We start from the raw sequence: 8891 nt of genomic DNA, 5'->3' as shown, positions 1-8891 counted from the left end.
ATCAGACCTCTGTCTGATGTAGGGTTAGTGAAGATCTTTTCCCATTTTGTAGGCTGTCATTTTGTCTTGTTGATGGTGTTGTTATTAATTGTTTCTCTCAGTGTCTCTGCTGCTGGGCTTATATTTAGGAAGTGGTTCCCCGTGTCAATGCATTCAAGTGTACTTCTCACTTTCTCTTCTATAAGGTTCAGTGTTGCTGGCTTTATGTTGAGGTCTTTGATCCATTTGGACTTGAGTTTCATGCATGGTGATAGATATAGGTCTATTTTCATTCTTCTACATGTTGATATCCAATTATGCCAGGACCACTTATTAAATATGCTTTCTTTTTTCCATTTGATATTTTTTTGCTTCCTTGTCAAAAATCAGGTATTTGAAGATGTGTGGATTGGTATCTGGGTCTTCTATTCGGTTCCATTGGTCCTCCTGCTTTTCTTATGCCAATACCAGGCTGTTTTCAGTACTGTAGCTCTGTAGTAGAGTTTGAAGTCAGGGATTGTGATGCCTCCAGAAGTTCTTTTATTGTACAGGACTGTTTTGGCTATCTTGGGTTCTTTGCTTTTCCATATGAAGTTGAGTACTGTTCTTTCGATGTCTTTGAATTTTTTTTTCATGGGGATTGCATTGAATCTGTTTTAAATGATTTTTGGAGAGGAGACAGGGCTCTATTAATGTGTAAATCTGGCTTACCTGTAACTTACTGCAAAGGCTTTGTCTGGCATCCAACTCAATTTAATTTATCTGCTTTTACACTGAGTGCTGGTATTAAGGGCATGAGCAGACATACTCAAATTTACCATCTCTTCTCTAGTTAGTAATCATCCATACTATTTCTCAGATATGTTCTCAGTAGTGTTGATCTGTTTGCTTGCCCCTGTCTGTATGTCTGTTTATTGCCATTTCTTTCTCAAGGCTGTATCCTATGTAATGGGTCACGGAATGTCACATGTGATCCGCCTCTTTAGTTGCTTTCAAAAGTGACTTGGTGATTACATTATAATGCGTATTTAGTGAAAGGAGTATAGGAAGCACCAGAATTATATGAATATATTACTGTAAAAGAAGTATCACTAACAATGCCAGGTTCACAGTTTGTTTTACTCTTGGTTGGATTATTCTAGAATGCAGTGACCTATGATGATGTGAACATTGAATTTACTCAGGATGAGTGGGCATTGCTGAATCCTTCTCAGAAGATTCTCTACAAAGATGTGATCCTGGAGACATACATGAACTTCATAGCTATAAGTAAGATTATAATTTTTCCTTTACATTTTAAAATGAAGGGACAACTGTGTCTTGGTTATTGATTCTCTTAGGTAGTTTTGTTTGAGAAAGAATAAGAATGACCTGAATAACAACTGCATGGTTCACTTAAGATACTAAATTCTGTATAATTTCCAATAATATATCATACATTTTCTGTTACTGTATTTTAGGCTACAGTTGGGAAGACTGTTTTTCTGAAAAATATTGCCAAAGTGCTAGAAGACATGGAAGGTATTTTTCATGTGCAACCTGATACATGTTTTCCTTGAAGAAATTTTAATGTGTCCTGGCAGATTTACATGAAAACTACAGTAAAAATAAGAATAGCTTAAAGTATACTGATCATTATCAATTTCTCACTAAATCATATGCATCCATATCAGGTAGCTAGCTGTTTAGTGCTATTAATGAATTCCTCTAAAAAAGAAGACAAGGAAGCAATGCCTTTACTGATACCACCACGTAAATGATAGCCCCATGAGAATGATGCTATAGAACTACCAGTTAATTTAGATTCATATGACTCTGATACTGCACAAGTCATACGCATTGAATAGATGATAAGGTATGTCCAAATCTATGAGAAATAAACAGTCTATAGTAAAGCTAGAGTTACTCATATACTTGTGGCTTTGCTAACCCTTTTGAAAGGGTTAGTTTATGAGAATCAAAAGGCTCTTGTGGAGAAACCTTAGTCCCTATATCACATGCCTGTGAGAAACAGAGTATCAAACTGTGTGACTTCAATGGAAAAAAAAATATTTATTTGTTCTTCCTTTAGTAAGAGTATCATATAGCACTCTGAACACAAGCAAGTGAGCATATGAATATCTAAAGAATGCCAGGAACTCTCTCAGAATAATGAGAAGATATGAAAGAAATTTAGTATTTCTACATTGAGTATACTTGTTGAATGTGATACAAGATTATATTTGATTGGTTTTCCAACTTCATTGGAAAGACATCAGTAAACTCACTTTGAAGAAAATTCCCATTAGTGTTGGACTGTATACTTATTTTGTTTGCCTTAGTACACTTTTTTATGGAGTATGTATTATACTGTAAGAGAACTTAAGAATGCAATAAGTATGGTAAAACTTATTTAAAATGGAGTTGTTCGAGTTTCTTTCAAAGATGTAAAAAACTCTCATATGAAATGATGCTATAAGTGTGGTCCATGTAGTAAAATCTCTTACCATCACAGGTTCTTCAAAGACACAAAACACCCCTTAATGAAGGGGAGTACCATGAGTGTAAAGCTTAAAATCTGATTCTTCTTTAAAATTAGACAAAGTTATAAAATTAATTCTCCCAGATATTAAGATTCATCAGAGTAATGCATGTGTTAAAACTTTTACATGTGTCAATTTTCTTTGCAGGTATGAAAGAAGCCATAGTGGAGAGAAACCCTCTGAATATACTCAAAGTTTTAAATCCTTTGCATATTACAGTCATCTTCAAAGGCATGAAACAATTCATTCTGCAGAGAAGCCATATCGTTGTATTCAATATGATGAAGGCTTTGCATATCCCAGTTGTCCTCAAATACTTAAAAGAGCACATGCTGGAGCGACACCTGATGAATGTAATCAATGCAGTCATAGTCAGCTTCAAAAACATAAAAGAACACATTCTGGGGAGAAGCCCTTTGAATGTGATCATTGTGATATAGCTTTTTCACGAAGCTCTAAACTCCAAATACACGACAGAACACATACTGGAGAGAAACCATATAAATGTACTCAGTGTGGTAAATTCTTTGCAAATCATGATCTTCTTCAAGTACATAAAAGAACTCATACTGTTGAGAAGTCCTTTGAATGTGATCAGTGTGATAAAGCATTTTCACACCTTAGAAGTCTCAAAACACATGAAAGAGCATATAGTGGAGAGAAACCATATGAATGTAATCAATGTGAGAAAGCTTTTGCAAGTATGGGCTATCTTAGCATATATAAAAGAACACACACTGGAGAGAAGCCATTTGAATGTAGTGAATGTGATAAAGCTTTTTCACAGCGCTACAAGCTCCAAATACACAAAAGAACACATACTGGAGAGAAACCTTATGAATGTAATCAATGTGGTAAATCCTTTTCATATGTCACTAGTCTCCAACGTCACTAAAGAACACATACTGGAGAAAAACCCTATCAATGTAATCAGTGTAATAAAGCCTTTTCACAACTTGGCAATCTCCACGCACATAAAAGAACACATACTGGAGAGAAGCCATATGCATGTAATCAATGTGATAAAGCCTTTACACATCTTCATAATCTCAATACACATAAAAGAAAGCAACATACTTTACATAAACCATGTGAATGAAATCAATGTGGTAAAGACTTTTCACAACTTAGTAGTCACAAAAATCATTAGAGAATACATACAGGAGAGAAATCTTACCAATGAAATCAATGTGATAAAGCTTTTGCAAATCATGGCCAGCTTCACAGACATAAAAGAATACATACTGGAGAGAAGCCCTTTCAATGTAATCAATGTGGTAAAGATTTTTCACAGAGCTCTAAACTTCAAACACAGAAAAAAACACATACAGGAAAAAAACACTATGAATGTAATCAATATGGTAAACCCTTTTCATATGTCAGTAGTCTCCAACTTCACAGAAGAATACATGATGAAGACAAACCTTGTGATTGCAATCAATGTAAGTCTTCACATCCGCCAAACAACACATGCTGAATAGAAAAACCTACAAATTTAGCCAATGTGGAAATGACTTTGTATGTGTCATCAGGCTTTACAATCATGAGAAAAAGTCACATTGCAGAGAAACTATTTTTTCAAGACAGTTTCTCTGTGGTGTTGTAGTCTGTCCTGTAACTCACTCATAGAAGAGGCTGTCCATAAACCCACATAGAGTTGTCTGTCTCTACATCCCAAGTGTTGGATTACAGGGGTGAGCCACAACAGTCTGACCAGAGGAAGCCTTTAAATGTAATGACTGTCATAAGATTTTTCTCTTCTTGGTTTTCTTTATACAAGAGTAAAACTTTTAGTGGATAATAGGTCTGTTAAAGCCTTTGCATATCACAGTACTCTTTGAGGACCTGAGAAAACTCATACTGAAGGGAACTGTTTGAGATGTAATAATGTAGGAAAATCAGTTAATCAATTGCATATTTCACAGTATAGCTTGATGTCCTAATGATACATATATATTATTTGAAGTCCTTTGCATCTTCCTGTCCCCATTAGTCATCCATTTGTCACTTCATCTTGAATTGCTTCCTTCTAAGGAAATTATCCAGAGATGCCAGATTATGTAAATCAATGAGATTTATTTGAAAAAGGCTTCTGTTATATGTATGTGTAATATGATTATGGGGTTTTAGGCTTGATAGTTATGGGTAGACCATAAGACAACATAGTGGTGTTGATTTTTGTCTCACTTCATATGGTGATCAGATTATGTCACCAGCCTTGCACACCATACACATTTCCCACTGTGCCATCACCCTGATAAGTTGAAACTTTAAGTCAGTAAACTATTGCCTTCTTTTCAGATTGTAACCATGTTTTCATTGTAGGACAATTCAAATAATAAAATCATTTTGCAAATGAAAGTAATAAACTATTTTTTTTTTTTTTTCTTTTTTTTTGTGGGATGTGTTATTCTGTGGACTAAACACTTGTTCATAATACTTTTCTCAGAATCCCAAATAGGGTTGTAGTATTGTCTCAGTGGATAAAGTTTGTTGCTGCTAAGCCTGATGACTTGAGTTTGTTCATGTATATACCAAGTGCATGCCAGGTACCAGTGAAGGCCACAAGAGGTTATCTGTTCTCCTGTAACTAGAGTTAAAGAGAGTAGTGAGCTGTTTGGTGGGTGCTAAGAAACAAAGCCAGGCCCTGTGGATGAACAGCCAGTATTTTCAGCTGCTGAGTCATCTATTCAGCCAAGTGAACATGTCACTGTAGCGGTAAGGTGTATGCGGATGATCCTGTGTTCATCTCTACCTCACTTGGGACCCAAAAGAAATACAAGATGGATAAAATCAGAAACTAACTTAGATATGGTATATGTCCCATGAGCTTTGTTCAGCTGTCTCCATGAATTTCCCCACCATGATCCTAACACCCCCCATTGTTTATAGAATCTTTCCTCCCTCACATTGACTGGACTCATAGAGCTCTTGTCTTGTGTTTGGCTGTGGATCTCGGCATTTGCTCCTATCAGTTACTGGATAAAGGGTGTATGTTGACAGTAAAGGTAGTCACCAATCTGATTACAGGGGAAGGGCAGGCCAGGCACCCTCTCCACCATTTTAAGGTTCCTAGAGGGTTGTCAATCTTGTGAATTGCTGGAAATTTCCCTAGCACCAGATTTCTTCTTAAATTCATAGTGCTCCCTTTATAAACAACTCTTCATTGCTCTCCCACTCCATTCCTCCCCCAACTTGACCGTCCTTTTCTATCATGTTCTCATCCCTTATCCCTCTCCTCACTGCCGTGACCATGCACAGTTTACCCAGGAGATCTCATTTAAATCCTCTTCCAAGGGCAATTCGTGCATCACTTCTAAGATCCTCCTTCTCGTGATCTGTTTATTATAGTCTGGTTCTGTTTTGTTTTACATTTAGTGTCCGCTTATGAGTGAATACATACTGTGCTTTCTTTCTGGATACAGGTTACCTCACTCAGGATGATTATTTTCTAGTTCCTTCCAGTTTTCTGCAAATTTCATGATGTAATTCTTGCTGTTTTTACAGCCAAGTAATATTCCATGGGTAAATGTACCACATTTTCCTTATATATTTTGGTTGAGGGACATTTGGGTTGTTTTCAGGCTTGGGTATTATGAATAATGCTGCCATGAACATAGTTGAGAAAGTGTCTACATGTTGTGATTGAGCATTAATTGGTTGTATACCCAAAAAGGTAATGCTGGATCTTGAGGGTAGAAAGATTCCCAATTTCCTGGTATACTGCTATAGTGATTCCCAAAGTGGCTGTACAAGTTTGTTCTTCCACCAGCAATGGAGGAGTGTCCCCCTTATTCCACAGCCTTTCCATCCTCAGTCTTTTTGATCTCAGCCATTCTGACAGGTGTAAGACTGTGTCTCAGAGTCTTTTGACTTGAATTTCCCTGATGACTAAGGATGTTGTAAAATTCCTTAAACATCTTTTGGCTAATTGAGACTTCTGTTGTGAATTCTCTGTTTTCGATCTGTACCCTATTTTATTTTTTAATTGAATTATTTTGTAGTTTAATGTTTACTTTTTGAAGATATATGTATATAGATGAAATATCAATTATATATTTATAATTTTTGAAGATATATATATCTTCAAAAAGTAAACATTAAACTACAAAATAATTCAGTATATATGTGTAACTTGAAGTAATTTTGTGACTATGAATCTCTGAGTATCCCAAAACTCATTCTGTAGACTATACTGTCCTAGAACATCACAGAGATCTCCCCACCTTATCTCTAGGTGTCTGCATTATTTATGGGCTTATAACAACTAGATGACTTCTTCTTTTACTTATCTTAATAAGGAAGAGTGGCTGAACCTGGGTGTTAGAGTTGCCAGGATATAGTCTCTGGTTCTGACTGTTATAACAAGAACACACCTATCAAGTGCAACCCTCTTGCCATAAAAGCTACTGTCTTCCATCTATGAACAATATCATTTTTCTTTATTATTGAGCCTGTTATGATTCATCAAGGGACTAGGGCCCAGTTCTGACTTTATTCTATAAATGATGAGACCCAGGCTCTCAGACGCAAGTGCATTTTGAATAGAGCTAAGTTAATGCTGTTTTTGATCTTTGCGAGAAGGAGGAGCTGAAGCAATCTAAGTCAGGCATGGTGACACAGACCTGTAGCCATGGTACTTATAAAGTAGAGGCAAGAATTTCCAGATTTTTAAGTTATCTGAGGTGAGAATGGTGAATTGGAAATGGAGGGAGACCCAGGGTTCCAAGGAAGACTGATTAGTTCAGGTCACTGTCCAGAGTGCTCCCTGCAGCTCTCAGAGGCAAACACAGCCTTTTTCTAAGGTTAGAAGAGCTCAGCAAGTCTATTTAATAACAGCTTTCACAGTGGTGACAGGGGACTGGATTTTTCCTGTATTTGTGCTTTTTGCCTTTCATATGTGTGAGAATTGTGGCAATGGTATATCTTTGAAATGTCTTAATGCTTCTTTTTAATGCAGATCATAATATATACTCTAAAAGATTGATTTTTCTCTCTAAATCTTCATCTTCCTTTGATTTTTCTTTCTAAATCTTCATCTTCCTAGACTTGCAATCTCTTCTCCCTGTTTGTACTGTTCAGTGTATTCTTGGGATCTGAACCTAAAATGGACATAAGGATGACATCATAAGTGGAATGCAAAATCTGTTCTAGGCTGGCTCCTCTTTTAGCATTAGCCAGATCTTGATGCATGTTATTATTAAAGAGATTTTTATTTCTTTGTCTTTGAAGTGATTAATTTACTTCATTTCTGGGAAGGCTGTATATCAAACTTTTTAGAAAAATATTTTTGAGACAAGCTCTCTTATATTGACACAGGTAGCATTGATCCCAATCTCTTACTCTCTGGGCAATGACATTTCTGTTCTTTTAATTAATACAACAAAATTGTACATTTAAAGACTGTATAACCATGAAGTTTAAAATTATCCATTTGTATCAAGTGATCAAATGTTCATTGAAATAACAGAAAAAGGTGTGTGTATTTATATCTGGGTCTTTGATTCGGTTCCATTGGTCTTCCTGTCTGTTCTTATGCCAATACCAGGCTGTTTTTAATAGCAGAGTCAGTGATTGTGATGCCTCCAGAAGTTGTTATTGTACAGGATTGTTTTGGCTATCTTAGGTTTTTTGCTTTTTCATATGAAGTTGAGTACTCTTCTTTCGAGGTCTGTGAAGAATCTTGCTGGGATTTTGGTGGGCATTGCATTGAATCTGTAGATTGCTTTGGGTAAGTCTGCCATTTTTACTATGTTAATTCTACCTACCCAAGAGCTTGGGAGATCTTTTCCCTTCCTGGTGTCTTCTTCAATTTCTTTCTTCAAAGATTTAAAGTTCTTATCATACAAGTCTTCTACTTGTTTGGTTAGAGTTACTCCAAGATATTTTATGCTATTTGTGGCTATTGTGAAAGGTGATGTTTCTCTGATTTCTTTCCCAGCCCTTTTATCATCTGTGTACAAGAGGGCTACTGAGTTTTTTGAGTTAATCTTGTATCCTGCTACATTACTGAAAGTGTTTGAGTTGTAGAAGTTCCTTTTGTAGAATTTTTGGGATTGCTTATGTAAACTATCATATCATCAGCAAATAGTGAAAGTTTGACTTCTTTTTTTTTAAATTTGTATTCTCTTGATCTCCTTTTGTTGTCTTATTGCTCTGGCTAGGACATTAAAGGACTATACTGGATAGATATGGAGAGAGTGGACAACATTGTCTTGTTCCTGATTTCAGTGGGATCACTGGGAGTTTCTCTCCATTTAGTTTGAAGTTGGCTGTTGGCTTGCTGTATATTGCCTTAATTATGATATGGTTGGCTGGAGAGAGGATGTGATGAGGCAGGGTTGAGAAAGGAGCTTTTCTTGTTTTTGGCTGGAAAGTTGGGAGGTTAGA

The 8891-nt window shown here is 36.1% G+C and overlaps 1 pseudogene; it reads left to right on the top strand.

The window, feature by feature from the left end:
• Positions 1 to 3978, top strand: part of LOC101998289 — a 10674-nt pseudogene extending 6696 nt beyond the window's left edge.
• The last annotated feature ends 4913 nt before the right edge of the window (positions 3979 to 8891 follow it).

Source organism: Microtus ochrogaster, unplaced genomic scaffold (assembly GCF_000317375.1).
Source record: "Microtus ochrogaster isolate Prairie Vole_2 unplaced genomic scaffold, MicOch1.0 UNK43, whole genome shotgun sequence".
Classification (NCBI taxonomy): domain Eukaryota; kingdom Metazoa; phylum Chordata; class Mammalia; order Rodentia; family Cricetidae; genus Microtus; species Microtus ochrogaster.
The sequence above is the reverse complement of the archived record's forward strand: the minus strand, read 5'-3'. Positions and strand labels throughout refer to the sequence as shown.